Consider the following 24,279-nt stretch of genomic DNA (forward strand, 5'->3'; position numbering starts at 1 on the left):
TGTAGCATGAAAACATCTACAGACAGTACATAAAACAAATGAGTGGCTATGTCCCAACAGAAGTTATTTTCATAAAAACATACTGGGTCAGATCTGGCCTGCCAGCACTGGTTGCCTGACCACTAATTTAGTTGGATCCTTTTGGGTTTTTGTTTGTTTTGTTTGGTTTGGTTTTTTATTAAAAGGAACACTAATATGCCAGCCAGGCCCATGTTCTTGGCATCATCTAGAGGATGTTAAGACTAAAAGAGCAAGAAATAAAATGAGATTGAACACAGTAGCATTTACTAAAATTAAAACATAAGCATATGTTACAACACTACACATTTTAAATGAATTTAAATTAAAAAAAATATATATTAAACATATAATGATTCTCTTTGGGGGAGGTTAGGGAAAAAGGGATGGCAAATTGGAACAAATGAATAAAATAAGAAAATAGACTTTGAGGGACCAGTAATTATACTGTGCTTTGAGTGGAGCTTCGGATAAATTCAACCTCCTGCTGCCGGAGTCCCCATCAAGAAAAGACACTCTCAAAGTGATACAAAAACAACACAAATTTTCATCTGGATTTGAATCCAAAGAAAGGCAGCCATGGAAAAAGACTTTTTGGATGTAGAAGTTCGTGACCTATCATGAGTATAGTATGACATAGCCTTACTGTATAACTCTATGTGATAAATATTGAAAACAATCCAAAAGCAGTGCAGGATGCCATAGTGTGATTTGTACAAGCCATGAAAATGACCTAAATATCACTTCTAGAGGTTCTCCATCTTTGGGGAGAAAATAATGCCGACATAAGTTTCAAGGTGTGGTCTGCTGACCAGTGGTTTTTCATTACGTGTGTGGAATGAGACAAATGCTGCAACTGTTTAGAGACGTCTGAAGCAATTCGTGCTGCAGCACCTAAGTGGACAGCCCTGTCTTACTGAACCAGGTATGGACTGGGTGTTGAGGGACTCATGTGATAAGACACAGAAGAGGCACTGCATAATTGTTGAATGTAGTAGGCCCATGTTCTTCGTTAATTATCCAGAGTAAGGAGTTTGTCCAGATGATAAATCAAGTACTGTTTTCTTCCTTGGAAGAGTCTTGTTATGAAAAAAGGAAAAATCCAGTTGAACTAAACAGTGTGTTTGGAAAAATAGTAAAACATATGAACTCTATAAAGGCTATTAATTCAAGACTATTTTCTTTTGCAGATGGTAATGTGGAAATTGATCACAAGCATCTGTTAATGTCTGTGGAGGTACATGTATGTGGAGGATGTTTGAACCATGGTATGAACTCAGTGTTTCTGAAAGGTCAGCAACCAGTTTGATTCTGACTTTCAGGACAGAATTGAATAGTCTTGTTTGTTTGTCTAATACTCAATGATCTTAATACTGCCTTGCAAGGAGAAAATTTAATGTGTCTATGGCAGACAAGATTGAAGGGCAAAAGCCCAAGTTAGAAGCTTGGAAGAATCATCTATTTTGCAGACTAATTCCATAAGTTAACAACTGTAAGACAACTCCATCAACAAAAACCTGTTATGTAGATGGAGCCCCTTCTGCTCCTCTCCTGTGTCTTTCCTAGCTGGTCCTAGTTTTGGCCCCTGGGGACATGGGAACATCAAGGCTCCCTCTGGCATGCCTTCATCCCTATACCCTCATCTACACTCCTTAGACCCCATCTCCTGTTCTTCACATCACAACTACTCTGATTCCCCAGGTTCCCAGGCCCAGAACTGGAGTCTCCCTAGGGTGGGTCTGTTCATCCTTGATTCTCCTTGTACCTGCTCAGCAAATCTGCACTTCTGGGCTGTCAACTCTTGAGTGGCCAACAAGATTGGGAATGGAGTGGACCTAGCAGGGGTGACCAAGGCAGTTGAGGCTTGTTTACTGTCATCATGGAAACCAATCATGGAAATGCATGAAAGTACCTATTTCCTTGAATAATGATTCATTGCCAACATTGGAGGTCACTGTGTTTTAATTATTTTGTCATTCTCATAGTTATTGGTTACTTTTAGACTTAAAAAGATAGATTTGTAAATTCTTGATCCTTTACACTTTAAAAATACTGATGTACTGTTATGAAATATTCATTTTAAATAGAAACCATACATGTTTCTATTTTGCTCATCTGGGTTTTACTACAGTAACAATTTTACAACATAATAGATGTAGAAAGCAATCAACATTTCTCAATAAATATTTTCCAGTTCTTGTCCATACGCATTTGAGTTTTATAAAGATATGGTTCTAGCATAATGCAATTTTGCACTTTCAGTTTTTTACTAGGCATTACAAGATAAATTCTTTCCCTGTTTTTATATTCTTCCCTTTTAACAGCTGCTTAATATTTCATGGTTTATATCTATAAACTAATTAATGATTCACCCACTGTTGAATGTCAGAGTTACTTTCTGGTTTAATCATTACAAAAAAAATGTAAATTGAAAATTTTCAAGAATATGAAATCACCCTTTCTTAAGCAGATTTTCTCTGGGTAAATTTCCTAGAAGAGAGTCAAATAAACATGTTGAGAGATCTTGAGACATAGTACAAAAATAATTTCCAAAAGCATACTACCTGTTCATCCAGGAACTAGCACAGGATTAGATTTCTGAATGATACGTAAAAGTTTCTAAATAAGGATCTGACAATCTTTATATTTCATTACATTTTTTTGACATTTTAAAACTACTCTATGCTGTTAGAAACAATGGCTATCCTTGGGTGAAGAAAGGACTGGCAGATGGAGCAAGCTGTGTTCTGTGCCTCTGGTTATGTTCTGCTTGTTGATTTGGAAACTGATTAGTCAGATGTGCTTAGTTTGTGAAAACTAGGAGAGCAGGACACTTCAGATTGGAGAACTTTTCTCTGCTTATGGCATACATCAATAAATGTCCAAGAAATGTGCTGCAGGAGTTTCAAGGGAACGGCTGTCACAATGCAGAAGGACATGTGAACGATCTGGAACATTCTGCCAAGCACCACTTTGGATTGGATTTGAGTGTCTATATATGCTCATCTATTTTGCTACAAACCATCAAGGATGTTCCAAAGCACCAAATCTGTGAGTGTTAGAAAATTGCCCCGAGTCCCAGATGATCAAACAGCCTTTGTTCCCTAAACTCTGGCAGCGGTCTGATGGTGGCGTCCCCAAGAAAACCGGATCTATTCACCTGGAACTTACTGTTTCTCACAGTACACTTGGGGAACTTACCTGGGGACAAGGTCCGGGGAGGTTACATGACTGTTCTGAGACCCATAGCCAATTTGTGATAGAGTCAGAACTAAACCTCAGCCTCCAGTTTCTCAGAACAGTTTTTTTTCCAGCATTGCCTCTTGCCTTCTCTGTAGTGTCAGGCTAAATAGTCATTTTCTGTTTGTTTGTTTGTTTTACATTTTCTTATTGAGTTATAGTCATTTTACAATGTTGTGTCAAATTCCAGTGTAGAGCACAATTTTTCAGTTATACATGAACATACATATATTCATTGTCACATTTTTTTCTCTGTGAGCTACCACAAGATCTTGTATATATTTCCCTGTGCTATGCAGTATAATCTTGTTTATCTATTTTACATTTTGAAATCCCAGTCTGTTCCTTCCCACCCCCCACCCCCTTGGCAACCACAAGTTTGTATTCTGTGTGTATGAGTCTGTTTCTGTTTCTGTTTTGTATTTATGTTTTGCTTTTTTTTAGATTCCACATATGAGCGATCTCATATGGTATTTTTCTTTCTCTTTCTGGCTTACTTCACTTGGAATGACATTCTCCAGGAACATCCATGTTGCTGCAAATGGCATTATGTTGTCAGTTTTTATGGCTGAATAGTATTCCATTGTATAAATATACCACCTCTCCTTTATCCAGTCATCTGTTGATGGACATTTAGGCTGTTTCCATGTCTTGCCTATTGTAAGTAGTGCTGCTATGAACACTAAGGTGCAAGTGTCTAGTTGTTGATTAAAGTCCTTCTGTGGCGTCCCATTGGGCCCAGTTTAAGCTCTCTGATTGTGTTTTAGTCCTTCCCCGAGGTATTCTCAACCCTACTTCTTTGTTAGTTCAGAACATATACCCTCCTCCTGGGAGAACTATGTGCTTTCATGCTTTACACCTGTTGCCTCCTTCACCTAGAAGATCTTTCTGTGTTCAGTTCTTTGAATATCTTACCTCCTTTAAAGTACTCCACAGATCAATCTAATAAAGTTATTTTTACAGGTGAAGACTTGTCCCAGAGCACACAGATACTAAATTTCCACCCAATTCTGTTTAATTCCAAACCCCAGCTCAGAACCACTCCTCTCTGCTGCCTCTGTTCCCACACATAGCAATCATGAGTCATGACAGTTATGTGCTCACTGGCATCAGCAAGGTCTCCTCTGTCCCTCTTTATCACCTTCTGAGTAAGCATGATTATGGTCCCCACTTACAGATGAATAAGCAGAAGCTCAGGAAGGTGAAAGGACTTGCCTAAGGTCACACCATGATTATAGTTCATACCATGTAATTTAGTCCTTGATTCTAGAATATCTTTTAGTTAAGTATCTAAGTGTTTTTTAGGACTTATTCAAAGCACATTAAATTGGGCATTAGAAAGATTGTTCATAAATTGCCTCCTGTGCGTTAGATAAGCCTTTCCACGTACTTTATAAGATTGTGAGCAGAACAGAGCTCTTTTTGCTTGTCAGCCTCCCACAGTGCTTAGCCCAGCCTGGGGCCCAGATCAGTAAGTATGTATTACCAGGCTGATTACCTTAGGATCTTCTCATCTTGGCTGCCAAGATAACCAGATGCCAATCAGCAACCAAAGATTCTTTCCTGAGATTGATTCCAAGGTCATTCATTTCTTGGTCACTCTTGGTTTTCTTGTTAGAAAAAAAATTCCATTGTATTTTTAAAAATTCAAACCAGCCCTAAGCAATAAGTAGGAATTGTACCCTCCTCAAAACATAGAAAGGGGGGAGTGTATAGCTCAATGGTTAGCGTACACACTTAGCATGTATAAGGTCCTGGGTTCAATCCAAGTACCTCCCTTAAAATAACTAACTAAATAAATGAACTGAATTACCCTCCACCCAAAAACAAACAAACAAACAAAAACAAAAATATCCTACAATGAAAATAACTAAATTTTTTTAACATAGAAAAATATTGTCTGGTTTACCATTAGAAATTCTTCCTTAAAATTATAGTAAATATATCAGATTGCAGAAAAATACAATAAATTTTTAAGCATTAAGATTTCAAAAATGCTTTGAAATATTATTTAAGAATAAAGTTCAATAGCACCAAAAGCACAAGTGAAAAAGAAAAAAACAGATAAATTAGACTTCATCAAATTTAAAAACTTTTATCCTTCAAAGAATGCCATCAAGAAAATAAGACAAGCTAGAGAATGGGAGAAAATATTTGCAAACCATGTATATGATAGGACCCTTGTAAATAAAATACATAAAGAATTCTTGTAACTTAATAATAAAAAGACAAATAATCCAATTTAAAAATGAACAGAGAATTTGAACAGAAAACTTCCTCCAAAGGAGATAGGCACATAAGTGTGATCATGAGAAGATGCTCAATATCGTTATCCATCAGGGAAATGCAAATCAAAACCGTAGTAAGATGTGATCTCATACCTACTAGCACAACTGTAATAAAAAAATAGATAAAATTACAAGTTGAAATGAGTATGTGCAGATATTGGAAACTTTATGCACTGCTGGTTGCATTATAAAATGGTGTAGCCACACTGGAAAACACTCTGGCAGTTCCTCAAATGTTAAACATATATTAACATATGGCCCAGCAATTCCACTTCTAAGTGTATACCCAACAGAAATAGAAACGTGTACAGAAATGTTCATAGCAGCATAATCAATAATAAGCAAAAAAATGGAAACAATCCAAATATCCATCAACTGATGAGTGGATAAATAAATGTAATATATCTATACAATGGAATAGCATTCAACCTTAAAAAGGAATCAAGTAGTGAAAGAAGCCATTCAGAAAAGAACACATATTGTATGATTCCATTTAGGTGAATGTCCAGAAAAGGTAGAACTATAGAGACAAAAAATAGATGAGTGGTTGTCTAGCCAGGGGAAAATTGTGGGAGGAAGAATTTGGGGAGAAATAAGGAGTGACTGCTAACAGGTACGGAGTTTATTTTTAGGGTAACAAAGATGCTATAAAATTGATTGTAGTGATGATTGTACAACTCCGAGTATAGTGAAAACTACTAAATCATATCCCTTAATTTGTATTCAAAACTTTAGAAGAAATGATTTGATAACATCCCTTGGCATTCAAAACAAACTGGTGTAATTGATGCACCTCTTACTTGTGGTCTGTTTCTGTGAATTTTTCCATATTTCATCATGCATGTGTGGTTTCTTCATACTCATCATCATACTAACATGGCAAGAACTACACATTAACTAGTTAGAAATGGAGTGAGGGTAATTTGTCAGGTTTCCAGAACTGGAAAAATAATAATAAAAAAAAAAAAACAGGTTAGGTATAGATTTTGTATATCACCCATAAAATTTCCTGCACTAACTCACTCAGAGGAAGAAAAAGATAAGTAGCCATTTGGAAGAAAAAGACAATGTGATTAAATGTGTCAGACAATATAATATCTTCTGGAAATTTAACCCATCGTGGTTACTGGGCAACCAACGCCCTATTCAAAGGTCAAAACCCAGTTAATATACAACAGTACCTTGCCCACCTCCATTCAGAGTAGACTGAATTCATCAAAATATGTCTGTGTTGTGTGTGCATGACAGAGGAAAATTCTGGGGAAAAGAGAAACATAGTATGATGATAGCAGTAATAATTTTAAGATTCCATAAAGTGAATGCTATGCAGCAATATGAATCAACAAGTTACAAGGGCTTGCAACCACATGGAAAATTCTCATAATTACAATGTTGAGCAAAAGAAGCCAGACATAAAAGAGTATATACATTCCACATGGTTCCATTGCTATCAAGTCAAAAAGAGCGCACACTAATTTGTGCTGTTAGAAGTTGGGATAATGGCTACCCTTGGGAAAGTTATTCCTGGATAGGGCATAGGACTAAGAGATTGCCCTTGGGTCTACTCATTGAACATATTTGCTCTATCTGGAAGTTCACTTCAGATGCTGAAATGTTTACAGCAGCTCTGCAAAATGTCGTGAATCATGAGTTCAGGGCAGGGAAAAAAAATCAATGAGGACAAGTCAGTCTGAAGAAAGCAAGAATTTGTATATATGTTATAAGAAGTACCCCACTACCCTACTACTGGGATCAATTGACTTTCAGTCATATTTTCCTGTGGTTTGGAGAGATGAGAACAAGGAAAATAATCAGGACTGACTGACTGACCTGTTTTGAACCTCAACACCAAGCTGATATAAAGCATTATTTTTTATGCTTTTCTCCTTCCATGGAGAAGAGTGATTCATTTGATCACTAGTTACTAAGTAAGTGTGATATTTCATCTAGTCATTTTCCGAAAAATGTTGCTTAGATCTGTTAATCTTAAGGAATATGTTCTATTTCACATGTCCATTCCTTGTCTTCACAACAAGATCCTTGATTGTTAGACACTTAAATATTGTATATTCTTTGATACGACTAAACGATATTACCCAGCTTCTGACAGGCTATGCTCTGTAAAGTAGAGATGCAAGAGTTGTTGGTTCACCAGTTTGATTTCTTAGCAAATGTTACTTTGAATTGAGACCTCTAAAGTTAACTGGTTGCTTTCCCTTGAAAAATCTTAAAACGAGGACCTAAGGCCTTCCGATACTTTTAATTTTATAGGAGGACTGGATAGTCCTGAACAATTTTGACTTTAAAATAGTTCAGGGTAACAAAGTTAAAGGGGTTTGAAGCATGCTCAATAATTATTGAAAACACAGCTCTCTTACCAAGTAATTTTTAACTATCTGTGTCTTACAGTGAAACAAGCCATTCTCTGAGCCTGTGTTTAATGTGTAAAATGGAAATTTTATTCCCTATCATAACAAAGATTATTTAGAAGACTAAATGAAATGTGGAAAATCCCTGAAAAACTGTTTGGAATATTGCTGATGGAGCAAGGACAGGATGCGAGTGTCAGTTTAGACACCGAAGAAAGAACTCCTACTCAAATGACTACAGTATAATTTTCAAAAGTAAAAAAACTTAACTTTTAAACAAATATAAAAGGAATACATCAAGGGTTTTATTCAACTTATTACTTAGTAACCAAAATTAATATGTTCACTGGGCCAAAGGAGAATTTGAAGAACAAATATAGATGTAGATACAAATTTTCTAATGCATATAAAACTGGATAGTGATCTCTAAGTCACTGTGGTATAATGTTTGGGGTTATCTTTTCAAATTAGCAGAAATCAGGTGTATTTCTACCAGTCAACATTCATTTGCACTGCTGTCCACAGGATTCATCATTACCCTTGCTCTCAGTTTTCTACACATTAACATCTATCCCTACAGAACTGCAGAATAGTCAACAGAAAATCAGACTCAGAATCAGGTGATTTCCCCAGAGTTCACTAGAGTATGTCTCACACTCCACTGAAAGGACACTACATAATTTTTTTCTCGCCCATTTTCAAGTCATGAGCAATTTTTACAAATGCATTTACACTATTATTCAATGTATGCATGTATGTAGTGAAATGGAAACAATTTGAAGGGCCTAAGCTCACACACCTCCATTCCCAATAGGGTAGTGGGACATCATATCCACTTGCTTTCTTGTATGTATGTGCTTATATGTTGTAAGGTAGGTAGGTGAATTATTGTTGTAAAATATTATTTTAATATATTATTCTAATATATATGGATTATTATTAGAATAACATTAACTAATGGGCATGACACATGAATGACACAGCAGGTTTGAGGAAACAGGGATGATCTGGGACTAGAAGAGAGATGCTTCCAGGTTGGGAAGAGGGAATAAGATGGGAAGTGAGGAGAGCAGAGGCACAGGTGGGGGTCAGTGGGAGGGGCTTACCCTGAGCCCCAGGCAGTGCCTCCCTTAGAGGAAGAAACACCTTTGAGAGAGAATATCTTCAGAAGGAGTCTATGTGGAAGGGGTCTAGGCAATCTGGTCAAACTGGTAAGGATCCCTGATTCCCAGTCTGGCAGGAAGGGAGCAGAATGACTCTTCTGCCTTTGCCCATGGTACAGGGAAAGCAGAGAGAATGCCAGAGCTGAAAGGGGCAGGAGGGCAGAATGAGAATACCCAGTAGCATATGCCAAGGACCAAGGACATTCATATTCTTCAAGCCTACTGTTCCCATCACAACCTCATTTTATGAAAACTCCCCATAACTAGGCTCATGGCTCAGATGGTCTCAACACCTGATGGAATGAGGCAGGTTCTCAAAATTAAAATTAAGTTGTAAGAAAAGTTATATTTTTTTCAGAGCAGAGTCATGGACTGTGCTTTATGTGTGCTATATTTATGACTGCTGTGTTTGGAGAAATTTAGCCCCCCAAGAGGCCCAATGGCTTGTCATCTTTGAGGATCCACAATGCTGAACCTCTTATTGTCAGCATCAGAAATACTCAGCCACAAGCCCCTTGGAAGCTTAGAAACTTCTCTATTCCAAGGCACAGAATCACCTTAAGATTTACCTCCAGGGTCAGGCCACTGAAGGATAGGTTTATCCTTCAAATGTCTGGAACTAGGTGGGCCTTTTAAAAGCAGACCATGCCCAGCAGGGGTATAAAATGATCCAGTCACACTTAGAAGTCCAAATACACTGCCTAGGAAAGTAAGAGTCAGATGAAGTAAATGCCTCCCACTGAGTCTTTTCATTCAAGAAATCTTGAAATAGGTTTTAAGCAACAGGACTTAAAATACTTTATGACCATATTTGAGAGCATCTAATCTTTACCTGCTTTGCTGCTGCAGTGATGTGGCTATGACTTTATTTCCATCAAGATGGGAAAGATTATCTTGGGTCAGACTATGGACCATCTGCGGTCATTGAAATCTACATTCTCCTCTTCCTCCTGGACATCCCACTAGATGGCATTTCCCAAACTCCCTAGCAGTTAAGTGTGGCCAGGTGACCCAGCTGCAGCCACTGGAATTAGGAAGATGTGTTCTGTGCCACTTCCAGGCCTGGCCCAGGACTCAGAGAAGTCAGTCTGCCCAGTCCCAGCAAAGCCAGTTCTATACACCACCCAGCCTGCACAAGACACGTATTACTGAAATAAAAATTGAGGCTGTTTCATTTAACAGAGAACATCCAGGCCACCATCTCTTCACAAGCCGACTATTTTTTTCCACATTCTTTACTTGCAGGCAAATTAAAATGACATGGCACATTTCCTTTAGCAAAATTAACTGAGAAGCATTAGGGATTGTGTATGCCAAGGGCGTGGAAGAAAACATATTTTAACAATGACGTAAATACCTAGTGGTACATGACTTCCACAGGAATGTGACAGGAGGCCAAAAAAGAAGGAGAGAGACCATTCTGAGGCCTGAATGCTCTTGAGTTCATTCTTGTCACATACTTGTGCTTTGGCACCAACAAGAGCTTGGAGTCAAACAGGCAAACTCTCTTGATGCCAGGCTACTGTGTAATGTTTCTCAGACTCTGTCTTTCATTTTCTGGAACAAGTGTCCTTCGGATCAGTAGATAATGGCCTATGAGATAAGTAGCATATAATGACTCAGTCAACCCAAGGGTTCACAGACCGTATTGGATGCCTGCCTGTGTCTATTACACTAGGCACTAGAAGGAGGGCTTAAGAGCATGAAGCAAATACAGTTTCCCTCCTCAACCACAAGAGATTTAATTCTCCCAAAGCCCTGTTGATAGAAAAATGCACACATTGGAACCTGAAAGCTCAAGCAAACTTAAAGGTTGACAAAATTCATTGAATTGTACTCTTAAAATTTGTGCATTTTATTATCTATAAATTCCACCTTTAAAAAAAAAAACAACAAAGAAATCATAATGAGATACCACTCTATACTCACCTAAATGGTTAAAATATTTAAAAGACTGACAATACCAAGTGTTAGTGAGGTTGTAGGACCACTCAAATGTTCATGGTAAAAACATCTGGAAAATTTGTCACTATCTTCCAAAGATGGACACATGCACACTTTATGTCCCAGTCATTCTACTTCTAGGTACATGCCCAACATCAGTGTGTATATCTGGCTACCAAAAGTTATACTAGGAAATTCACAGTAGCACTAATGTTAATAGTTAAAACCAGAAACAACCCAAATGTTGACAATAGAATGGATAAACAAATTAGGCTATGTTCATAAAATGGAATACTATATACCAGTGAGAATGAACAAGTTACTGCTATACATCACAACATGGAAAACTCTAAGCACAAGAATCAGGTGAAAGAAGCCAGACCCAGAAGGATATATTCTGTATAATTATGTTTATATCAGAAAAAGAGGCAGAACTTATCTATGGTGATAGAAATAAAGACACTGGTTATGGGGTGTCAACTGAAATAAATGTGCTGGGCCCACTGACGTCCTTCAAAATCCAGTGACCCCCATTTCTGGGCTTTCAGGTGTCTGCCTATGGTCACTCAACAGATAAAGTACATTCTTCACTAGGTGTGTTTCCCCAAACAAATGAATAGCCCTAGGTAATGCCTAATCTCACAATAGCTCATTCTGGCTTGTTTCAGCCCATCTTATTAGAGCCAAACCCCACTGCCGTTCATGGACCCTAAACGTCTTAACTCACCTACAACCAATCAAAACTTGTGCATGAGCTAATTACACAGCCCCTAACACACTGTGACCACCAACTCCTGTCCCCAGTCAAAGACCCTGTACTTCTATCCTGGTGCTCACACAGACACCTCTTATCTGTGTGGCCCACTGCTGTCTATGACAGTGTACCCTAATAAACTCCTTTCTATTCTTATACTTAATCTCTGTTAAATTCTTCTGCCAACCCACATATCACCATGTCATGGGCCACCCCATTGGACCCACAACAAAATGCACACCCTAAAAGTTGAGAGTTATGTTTTATTTAGCTGACATTTCTTAGGACTCAAATCCCCTTGAGCTTGGGATGACAGCCTCTCAGATCACCCTGAGGGAATGCTCCAAAGAGGTAGGGGAGGAGTCAGGATATACAGGAGTTTTGACAAAGACCAGGTAGTGGGAACATTAAAAGATTACTGTTAACTAAGAAAACTAGATATCTCAAGTTAAAGAAATGAGTGCTTTTCTATGTGTGGGGAAGGTGCAAACACCTGGGCTCACTGAAATAATTCCTTTGATATGCACTTAGCTATCTAGGGTCAGTGTCCTGTTCTTTCGTGTCCCTTAGGGAGCACCACTGGGGTTGGCTGTAAAGGCTGGGCTTCCTGCTTGTTTGCATCCTGAGTTGGCAATAGCAACTGATGACTTGATGGCCACAGCATTCTTTGTTTACTGATATGGCTTGCAAATATTTTACTCACAGTGCTTCCCCTTGGTCCTAAATTTGACCAATATTTTGGGAGACATTTCATGACCAATTTTGTCCCATGGTGCTAGGAAAGCTCATTCCTAGATCAGGCAAAGATCTTGTTGACATGTCACTCAAGGTGCTAATTTTTGGATCAGGCCGTATTAATAACCAAAAATTCTCTGGATCACCTGTCCTACTAGCCTATTATGATCCAGGAAATGTTTTCTCTTGTTGATTCTTTCCATACATAGAATCAAACTATTACAGTTATTTTAGTCAGGATTATAAATGTGATCTATTTCACCAATCTTGCCAGAGGCCTAGTTACACATTGGGAAATGTAAGAGACAACAATCTTATAAGAATATAAGTAGTACAGCTAGTAACATTAGTAAAGTCATACAAAACATAGCAACTTAGAAACAAAGAACAAGTTAAAACAATGATTAGTATAACTAGTTGTAATCTGGTTGCAGTAACTATCAGGTCCACAGGAGAGCCAGCTGGAGAAGTTAAATTCTGGAAAGATCAAGTAGAGAGAAAAAGATAAATGTTTCATCCCTGTTTATGTCAACTGAAATAAAATCATACAATGTGAGAGTTGTGGGTTAAGTTTTATTTGGGGCAAAATGAGAACTGTAACTTGGGAGACAGAATCTCAGATAGCTCTGAGGAACTGCTCTGAAGAAGCAGGAGGGAATGTCAATATTATATAAATTTCAGTACAGGGGGATACGTGCAGCCAAGCATACATTTTAGACAGAGACTTGCTATTAGTCATGAGGAGCAGATGTCACTATTAATTATTTTAGTGCTTTCTAGATATGAGGAGATGCAAAAATTGGGCTCATAAAATCTCCTGAAAACATCTAACTATCCGAAGGCCTGTTCTGCCAGTTTTCCCAGAGCACAGAGGGCCTCATTCCTGATCTCCATCCTGAATACCTTTCAGAGTGGGTTGGAGGTCAGTGGCTGCAGTGGCTCATGGTCTAATCCATGAAGAGGTAGATGACAAGTGCCAACATGATCCAATCCTTGTAGAGGCAGATGACAAGTGCCAATTTTCAGTTGGCATTTACAAAGGCATACTTTATCTAATTGTTGTAGGTCATAGAATAAGAGGAGAGGTTTTCTGGAGAATAAAGGGTAAAGGCCAGTACATTTCTCAAAAAACATAAGGTTATCAATCATATTTATCATTCATTCATGTAATTCCATGTTCATTCAATTCCATGTAATTATTTTTTATCTGGATGAACTCATAAGGTTTACATTAGAGTTTCATAATTTACCCAGTTCAGTGGTATGCTGTAAAGGATATCAGAAACATATTTGTTTAAAAGTCCATTTCTTATGAATCTTCCTGAAGATCTTCATATTATAAAAGCATCAGAGTAAAACAATGACTGTTTATATAAATGACAAGACTTAAAATGGCATGGTGAAGTATTTAATTACAATGTAATTGACAAGCAACTTGGATTATTTCTAATATACAACATTTTAAGATAGTAATTAGGATTATGAATGATACCAGGACTATATTAGATTTTTAGGAATTTCATACAAATTTTGGAATAACTATATTAATGACTTTTTAGTTTACAATATAACTTAAGCTTTATACCCAATCACCTGGCAATGCTTTTTAAGTAATTTAATATAGAAAATAATTCTAGTTAGTTTAAAATCTCCTTCAGATTTTTCAGGGGCCCTCTGAAGCATCTCAAAATTTGCTGAAGGTCAAAATAACTTTAATCAAAATTTGATACTTAGGAAGCTTGTTAAAAAGTTTCAAAACACTTGATCAATTAAAATCATAAGTCATTGTGAAAATGCTTAATTATTCAACCAAAGTGACAATGGTTTCAAAAATAGATATAAATCACTCAAAGCACAGACACTTACCCAATCTGTTATCAAAAGTAGCACTCTTAAGAAACTTTGAGTTCTTAATATAGAGAATCAAAACCCAGTCTTGTACTGAGACAAGAGGGAAGAGGGCAAGGGTAGAGTCACTCAAGGAATGACAACAACCAAAATGGTGGAAGATTCAACTCCCAGTTGGCCTTAAAGATTAAGAGGTTTAACTTCTAGTAGACCTTGAACTTTACTGTATGCTCATTGTAACAGTGTGATAAATAACATGCCTGCAGGCACCATGACAGTCCCAAGGATAACTGCAGTGGCCCAATTCCTGGTAATCTCAGCCCCTTCCCCAGGGCAGTTGGAATGGTCCCACCTATAGGCCTGTGAAGCTACTAAGCCCATAAAAACTGACAACACCACTTGTAGTGGCCCTTTTCACTCCCTCCTCTTTGGAGATGGCCCACACTCTGTCTGTGGAGTGTGTACCTAATTTTACTTTAACCTGAGCACCCAATTCCCACACCTCTTTACTTGCCTTTCTCTTGCCTTACACTCTATGCTGTATGTATCTCTCTAAATGAATCTGCTTTTACTCAACAGTGGCCCTTTTCTGTGCAAAACCATGGACCCACACTTGGCAGGGCACATCCCAGGGGCTCAACCGAGACCTGGGACATGGCCCTCTTCACACCCCACAACCTGCATCAGTAGAAGCTTACTTTTAACAAAACTCCATTTAGTCAATCCCAATCATACATATAACTCTTTTCTCAGGATTCCTTCTCCACAAATTTTCTACCATTATTCATATTATTTTATCCCTTAATTCTCCCATCTAGAAACTACCAACTCTAAGTAACAAAATGTAATTTCATCCTTTATATTTTCTTTTTCTGAAAACATACACCCAATTTTTCTACTGTATACTAAAATGTTTTCTTCATTATTTATAGTAGAGTTAATTACATGTTTAAATTAGAAGAGTTAACTCTTAAAATCCTTAATTTGCCGTGAAAACTAGGAAATAAACAATTATGAACTGTCTTCTACACTAGCATTTTGTACATTGGCAAACATAAACAACAATAATAATTTTTAAAAGCATGTTCTTTCTTAGAAAAATCTCTTAGGGTGGTGCCAAACATATTTATCAACAGTCCTATTGACTAAAATAAATGCACAGCCTAAAAGATGAGAGTTATGTTTTATTTGGTGGGAGGACTCAAGCCCAGATGACAGCCTCTTAGATGGCTCTGAAGGACTGCTCCAAAGAAGTAGGGGAGGAGCTAGAATACATAGGAGCTTTACAACAAATACCAGGTAGTTGGGACAATAAAAGATTACTTGTTCTCTAAAGAAAAACAGCCTTCTCAAGTTAAAGAATTTAATGCTTTTCTATGTATGGGAGGAAGCAAACATTTGGGCTCATTTAATTCATTCCTTTGACAAGCATCTAGCTATCTAGGGCCAGTATCCTGTCCTTTCTTATTCTAAGTCCTGTCAGAGTGCAGCATTGTGAGTGGCTGCAGAGGCTTGTCTTCACTGTGGGGGCTGGCAGCAGTGGCTGATGACTTGATGGCTTTAGCATTCTTTGTTTGCTGATATGGTTTGCAGTATTTTTTGTTCACAGTCCCACACCTTTAGCTTCTCTGCAAAGGGAAGCCAATGTTCAGTAATTAATGTTTCAATATCTTACTTTATTTGGGAATGATCTAGTTATTTAAGAAAACTCCCATCATTTAACTTAATTTAGCACAACTCTAGAATTTCAAGATACCAAATATGTGCAGAGATTATTTTTAACAGACATTTCTAAAATATATCTTAAAATGTTTACCCAAAAGTTCTTATCTCATTTGTGTTTGATTAACTTATAAGAATTTTACAACACCAAATTACTATTATTTTTTGACAAATCTACAATGATGTAACAAGGTCTTATTTGACTTTAATTAAACCTAGGTACAGTAAAAGTATTATACTTAATATTGATGACTCTAAAGACATGTCTATATTTAATTAGATCAACAAACTAAACTTCATATCAGGTATTAACAATACTGAATATTTCCCAGTTCAAGTGAACCTGAAAGTCAATTTGGCCAGTTTTTATTTTTGAAATATTTAATTTATACATGCTTTCTTCTAACTCAATTAAGTTGAGCTCTTTTATAAATTTAATTTTGATATTTTTTAGAACTAGAGACATATCTTTAATGTGTACGCAGACATATAGACAAAACTAGTGATCTCATAGCTTCACTTCAAAACTTAGTTATAAATTATACATTAAAATATAAATTTATTGCTTATAAATAACAGTTGGAATAAATTGAATTTACTTACTCAAAGCACAAAGGCTTAGTATTTATGTAAAATACTCTTAAGATTTGCACTTGTCCTTGATAAACTCTGAAGGACTTGTCAGAACTTTGAGTTTTAAAATGCCAAATTTTTTTTTTTTTTTGGTTTTGAATTTTACCTCATTGAGCTATTAGCCTCAGTCTCAGATCATTCTTGTATTTACATTTCTGATTTGTAAGACAAAGAGAGTTGCTTTTAGATACACAAAGAACTGGTCTGTCACCTAAGTCCAACTGTATCTTCTTTAATTTGCTTTTCTGTATTAATGAGAAATTTCTAAATAGTTTGATGTTTTAAACCTTTAGGGTTTAATTTATCGTACCGTCAAAGTACCTTCAAAAATAAATGTGCAGCCTAAAGGTTAAGATTTATGTTTTATTTGGCAGGAGGACTCAAGCCAGGATGACAGCCTCTCAGATCGCTCTGAGGGACTGCTCCGAAGAGGTAGGGGAGGAGCTAGGATATATAGGAGCTTTACAACAAAGACCAGGTAGTTGGAACAATAGAAGATTACTTGCTATCTAAAGAAAACCAGGCATCTCAAGTTAAAGAATTTAGTGCTTTTCTATGTATGGGAGGAAGCAAACATTCGGGCTCACTGAATTTATTTCTTTGACAAGCACCTAGCTATCTAGGGCCAGTATCCTGTCCTTTCTTCTTCTGAGTCCCCTCAGAGTGCAAGCATTGTGAATGGCTGCAGAGGCCAGGCTGCAGGCCTGTCCTCACTGGGGGGTGGAGGCAGCCACTGATGACTTGGTTTCAGCATTCTTTGTTTACTGATATGGTTGCAGTATTTTCATTTACATTGCAGTATTTTTGTTTATAAAACTAAGAGAGTTCTTAGGTTAACCATTAGATATATATTTTTCCACCTTTACATCTGATTAATTTTTATAGATACCAATAAAACAGCTAATTATAATGAGAGCTTTCTAAAGTTTTACCAATTTAGAAGTTTCTCCAATTTAAAGGATCCATCATCTGGTCATCAAAAAGATGTATATTAAACCAATACTATGAAAAGATTATCCTGCAAGAGAGTCAGGGAGGGAATGCCACCTAAATAAGATTCAAAAGTTTACTCCCCAAAAGAGTGAAGGCCTTTGTGTCCCAGTCTAATTCAACAAAGGTTAAAATGGCAAAATACCTGAGAACTGGTACAATCAAAGGATTGCTCAGAATCCCAACCTATTTGCTTGGCTGCCATATGTACACTATACTTGCACTTTTTGGATAGCAGAGAATAAGTTTTTTTAAAAAACACATACACACACATACATACAGGCAAACTACCCAGAGAAAGATAAAACATTTACATTGCAAGGGAAGAGGAAGAGAAATGCAAATTCCCCCTAGAAGAGCTTTTGCTTTTCTAAGGTCAGAATTCTGAAAAAATGTTTTTATCGGGCCAGCTTTTCTTTTTTACTTAACTGCATATATGATAAAGGAGCCCAGCTTAGTTATTTTCATGGTGAGATTTTCTTTAATTTTGAATTAAGTAAGTACTTGTAAATTTTTTACTCTCATAAACCTGGCTGGGATATTTAGTTGGAGGCTGGCAATCTGTCTTTCCTTTCTCTTTTGTTTTGAAAGCTTTATTCCCCATTCAAAAGTCAGTTTGTCAGAATAAATAACTAGTGTGTTTCCCCACAGGGAAACTGCATGGCATGAGGCCTCTGCCTCCACCACTCCTGCAAGTTTCTCAGTCACCTGAGAAAACCATTGCCAGCCCAGAGGAGAGTATCATCTTTGGAGCATAATGGCTCTCATAAGATTTCAGTTTTATTTTGACAAACTCTATTAAGGTAGCCAATTCAAGAATAAAATGACAGGACAGTTTTTCCTCTAGTCACTCAGGCCAACACTACTTAGCATTCTCTTGACTGAGCAAAGTCTTTCCAGTCTTTCAACTAAGGCTAAAAGCACTCAGACTCTAAACTGAGTAAAATCTTCCCAATGCCTTTCACTGAGGACAACCTGCTCGACCAAAAATATTCCCAACGGTTTTTACTGAAGATATCCCACACAGTGTCACGCAGGAAAACAACGTGGGGTGTCAGGAGGGCTGTGTCCCAGGTCTTGGTTGAGCCCCTGGGACAGTGCCCCGCCAAGTGTGGGTCCTTGGCTTCTCACAGGAAAGAATTCAAGAGCGAGCCACAGTTGAGTAAAGGTAGATTTATTCAGAGAGATCCATTGAAAGGCAAGAGAAAGGCCACAAAGTGTGGGGGTTGGGTGCTCAGATTAAAAGTGGGTACACAATCCATAGACAGAGTGTGGGCTGTCTCCGAAGAGGAAGAGAGAGGGCCCATCCCTGAGGCATCGTGTTGCTGGGTTTTATGGGCTTGGTGATTTTATATGCTAGTAAGTAGAAGGACCAGTCTAAGGGGAAGGAGCTGGGATTCCCAGGAAGTTGGCCATTTCCCACTCTTTGACCTTTTGTGGCCAGCCTTGGGACTGCCACGGTGCCTGTGGGCATGTTATTCACCATGTTCATATTACAATGAGCATATAATGAAGCTCAAGATCTGCTAGAAGTTAAATCTCTCACCATCCTGAGCCTCAAGGCCTCCTGGGGGTTGAATCTTTCATCATTTTGATGTTAATTGATGCGGCATTCCATGACTGGCTGGGCCCTGCCCTCTTCTTGTCTCACCACTTCTTGAAACTAAGTTTCAAGGATAACCTACTCCTCTAGAGAGGCAATTGACACCACAAAATAAAACTTAGGGAGATAACGGGAGATCCTAGAACCAGAAGAGACTCATCCAAATTCATCTGGACTCTCCGAGGAACCAGATGGGCCCAAGAGGCCTCTGCTGGTATTGAGACTCAAATTCTTATAGAGTTCAGGTGAAGGAGAGAAGTCTGCTCTGTGTCCCATGTGGTCACCAAAACTGTCAATTGAAATAAAGCACAACCTAAAAGTTGAGAGTTATGTTTTAGTCTGTGGACAATTCTAAGGACTCAAACCCCTTCCAGCCTGGGATGACAGCTTCTCAGATCACTTTGAGGGACTTCTCCAAAGAGGTAGGGGAGGAGTCAGTATATATAAGTGTTTTACAACAAAGGTCAGGTAGTCAGAACAGTAAAAGATTCCTGTTAACTAAAGAAAACCAGACATCTCAAGTTAAATGTGTAGGAAGGTACGCACTTCTGGGCTCATTGAAATACTCCTTTGATGTGAACCTAGCTATCTAGGGCCAGAATGCTGTTCTTTTACATTCCTTCAGGGGACACCATTGGGGATGGCTGCAAAGGCTGGGCTGCCTGCTTGCTTGCAACCTGAGGTGGCAATGGCAACTGATGACTTGATGGCCACAGCATTCTTTGTTTACCGATATGGCTGGTAATGTTTTTCCTTCACAGGGGGAAAAGAGAGCAATGAGTGAGGCAGGACACAAATCGAACCCTAGATGCTAGACATGTTCTGTGAGGCTGGTTCCCAGATGAGGTCACTTTGCAAATTCATTGAGCTGAACACTTAGTGTTCCTTTGTCTATGAGCAATAAACTGCAATTAAAAAAAAAAAAACTGCTTTAAAAGGTTTTGAACATTCATTTGAGAATGTACATTTAAAACCTTAAAAAATGCACAAATAATATATTCCTTAAAAAATAAAGATAACAAAATAAAGATACCTTCCATGACTTTTAAATATATTTTAAGTTAGTAGTAATAAGTACCGTGGAAGGCATATTAATGGCCAACCTAAAGAAGTCCACACTCCAATCCCTGGAACAAGTATATAATTGTCCAGGGAAAAAGGAAGTTTTTAAATGTGACTGAGTTTATTCCAAGGTCATCTTGGATTACTCAGATTATAGCAATCTAATCATGTAATTTCTTGACAGCAGAGAACTTTCCCAGTCAGAGATGTACAACTGAAGAAAGGTTGGAGACATGTGATGTAGCTGTCTTTCAAGAGGGTGGAAGGGGCCATAAGCAAAGGAACATTGGTGGCTTTTACAAGCTGGAAGTGCCAAGGAAATAAATTCTCCCCCAGAGCCTCCAGAAAGGAATACAACCAGGCTGACACCTCTATTTTAGCCTAGTGAGACCCACATGAGACTTCTGACTTATGGAGCTCTAAGGTGAGGAATATGTGTTGTTTCAGCCGACTTTATGAGAATTTGTTCCAGCAGCAATAGAAAACTAATAAACATACTTAGCATATAATTTCCATTTATCATCCCCTCCCAGCTCAAAACAGAAGGCTTTCTCTCCATCAAACTTGAGAGAAAGGACAAGTTAATTTTATTTTTCTGCAGATAAAACAAATTCAAAAAAAAAAAAATTGTGGAGCCTGTTCACATTCAAATGTTTAGTGCTTTCAGGATATTATAGCTCAAAAATCATCACATTCTTTTCCTAACTAGGGTGCAAAGACCCTCTTCTCACATATATCCCATAAATCTTTCCTGTGGGGCACAAGAATTTTCTTGTCTATCTCCCAAGTTTATTGAGGTTGTATTCAATGAACTTACTTGTTTTGTTTTGTTTTTTTCCCATAGGCTGTCTCTGTTTTCAAAGCAATGTGATATTAATCATTCAGAAGACCCAGTTGGATTGTTGATCAACAGATCTGGTAGGCCAACTGGAGCTTGCTTGACTCTGTTTAGGTTTCCCCCAAATAAATCCTGAGATAAGGCATTGGGTGCAGGCAGTTGTTTGGAGGGTTTTCAGGGAGAGTGAAAAAGCACAAGGAAGGAAAGAAAGCTAAAAATAGGTGTTTTCACATGAAGATTACTGTGGAGGGGAACAAGACACGATCCCACTGGGGACTCTAGAGAGACTATGAATGCACCTCGGAATTGTCCCACCCAGAAGAAAAGATATGTGACGTTTCTATATCAACTGCAGTCACTCAGTGTTTGAGGACTGCTACCAGGGATGCAAATCCCCAGAACGTCTGGCCTCACAGCAGAGGCAGAGCACACCTCCTGGTCAGAGAACCTGTACAAGCACAGTGAGATGCAGGAAGGAGATGGAAAGTGAGGGGGCAGTTTGTTGGGGCCCCTGGGAAAGCCAAAGTCTACAAATGAGGCACAGATTGCATCCAGTATGGTGGGTATGATCTGTGTCACAGCAAAGGTAGGTGGTGACAATTGTGGTTATTTCTGACTACTCAATCATAATAGTGCACAAAATCCAGAGGTGTAAAAACTGAACTGAACTTGATCTTGGTTAAAAGTAACACATTACCAAGATTCTCAACACCCCTTTGTTGCCTACCCCTGGAAGCTGGCATCTGGGCAAAAGTCCCTTCAGGAAATAACCACAAAGCCATCATTAACTAATTCAGTCTGTGCCTTCAATACACTAAAGGGCAGATTTCTTTTTACCTTCAATAAGGATACCTTTTGAGCAGGAGATATGCAGATGCTGCTAACTCTTATTTCTGTGAGGGTGGAGAATACCTATGCCTTGTTCATTGTTGTGTAAAAGGACTTAGCAAATAGCCTAATATGTAGCCATTATTCAACCATTTGTTGAGTCTACTGGTTGATCTGAAATACATTTAGTTTTTCAGAGACAGGGAATCATATTCAATAGTTAGTCTGTGTTTTAGTGTTGATCAATGTCTTAGCCTGCTCAGGCTCCTGTAACAAAATGCCATAAACTGGGTAGCTCACAAATAACAGAAAATTCTCACAGTTCAGGGAGCTGAGAAGTCCAAGACCAACACACCAGAAGATGTGGTATCTGGGGAGGGCTCACTCATTGATAACTCCCTTGTCAGATGTAACCTCGCCAGGCTGAAGGGCTAAGGGAGCTTCTCAGGCTGGTTATAAGGGCACTAACCCCATCAGCAGTGCTCTACCCTCCTGACCTAATCATCTCCCAACAGCCTCACCACCCAAACCATCACATTTGAGAGTTAGGATTTTAACATGTGAATTTTGGGGTGGGGTGGGGTGGGAAACAAACATTGAGACCAATAGAATTGAATGTCTTTACTCTCAAAGCTACCACTCACTCAAGCAATGTCCCCACTTACTTTGACTGGAGATGATGTGAAACCATAGCCAACACTGATTGTCCATACCCACAGTAACTGATGACAAATGGGTGGTGTCTTAAGATGATTTTGTGCACAGTGAAATTCACATCATACAATATGGCAAGGAGAACAGTTTCAGAAATGAGAATATGTAGTAGATACTCCCTGAAGGTCAGTGTATGATGATCTACACTTGGCAATTGAGATTAGGATGAAAAAATATAGCCGATTTCAGCTGTATATTGACTTGTTTTCTTTATAAGTAGTTTTTGTCCCCTTGTTTAAAAAAAAAAAAAAAAGAAAGAAAAAGAAAAAAAAAGAAAAGAAAATGATAAGCAAAAGAAGACGTGAAAGAGAAAGGGTTGGATGAAAGAAAAAAGAGGAAACTCTTAAGATGATGAGGTTGGAAAGGAAGAAGAGAAGAAATGGAGAAGGGAATGAAGCATCTAATGTTAAGAAGTTTTATTTCCAAACCCTTATTCAAAAAATAACTTTCTATAGGTCTATGGAGCTCACTCAAAATAACATGTTTTCAATTTGTCTAAGTAAACTGAGAGAGTCAATCCTGCGGTCATTAGTAAGCCCTCTTCCCTTTTCTTCTCTCTTATAAGACTTCTCTCTTGTAAGTCTAGAAGGAAGCCAACAAATCCCAGTGAAACAGCCACAGAAGAGACTAATGAAAACCTAGTTCTGCTCAGATTGAAAGGTGGGTATAAATGGTGAGAAAAATTCTATCTTAAGACACAAAAGGGAGAGTACATTTCATTTTAATCCCCTCATTTTCCCAGAGACTGTATTTTATTCCTTCAGGTCTCAAGGGAATGAGAAAAATGGACGCCATCACAGGCACATCCTGGCTGGGAGAAATCTTATGATCCTTTCCTCTGTCAGCCACATCTTCCTGGAGGGGAAACAAAGCCTGCCCAAGGGAGCTGAGAACCAGAAATGAGGCTCTGACAACAAAGGTTACTTCTGTCTTTTTGTTGTGCTTGTGGTTTGTTTGTGTTCATTGACCCAATAAGTGGGTTTATTTTCTAAGTGCCTGATGTTAAAGGAGCCTCAATTTGGAAGAACCAAGAGGGTGGGCTTGGGAGGACTCAACAGGTTGTAAATGATTGACGCTGTCCAACAAACAGTGTCATCACATGCTTTTAGATGGTGAGAGGGGAAAACAGACCTCTGGGGATGGGTGCATGGAGAGAATCAGAGTTAATGAGTAAACTAGTGGTGCCCAGGGCTGGGCTTCTGGAGTAACCACGTGCCTCACATCACCTGTGTCCCTAACAAATCTGAGCCATTATCTGCTACCCCATCAGACATGAGCTCACAGAAAAAAAAAAAAAGTTTTATCATTTTATAGACTGGGAAACTGAGGCAAAAAGAGAGAAATAGCTTTCCCAAGATCATTTATTAAAGGTAATGCAGCCATAATGTTCTGTCTCCCAGACTTCTGTCTCACTGGAACTCTTCAAGAGCTATTTCCTTTCCTTTATATCACTGGTTTCAACATTATGTGTGTCCTGAACTTTTTTTGCTATTTTTGTGTTATGGTGAAATATATATTATATAAAATTTA

At 38.1% G+C, this 24,279-nt stretch overlaps 1 long non-coding RNA gene across 1 annotated transcript; it reads left to right on the forward strand.

Annotated features, from left to right (window-relative positions):
* The first annotated feature begins 1,217 nt into the window (after positions 1-1,217).
* On the forward strand, positions 1,218-23,549 carry LOC116657940. The gene is made up of 4 exons (XR_004313119.1): positions 1,218-1,310; positions 21,214-21,287; positions 23,336-23,409; positions 23,514-23,549. It is a non-coding gene; the product is annotated as an uncharacterized LOC116657940 (long non-coding RNA).
* The last annotated feature ends 730 nt before the right edge of the window (positions 23,550-24,279 follow it).

The sequence above is a fragment of the Camelus ferus genome, chromosome 19, assembly GCF_009834535.1.
Source record: "Camelus ferus isolate YT-003-E chromosome 19, BCGSAC_Cfer_1.0, whole genome shotgun sequence".
Lineage (NCBI taxonomy): Eukaryota > Metazoa > Chordata > Mammalia > Artiodactyla > Camelidae > Camelus > Camelus ferus.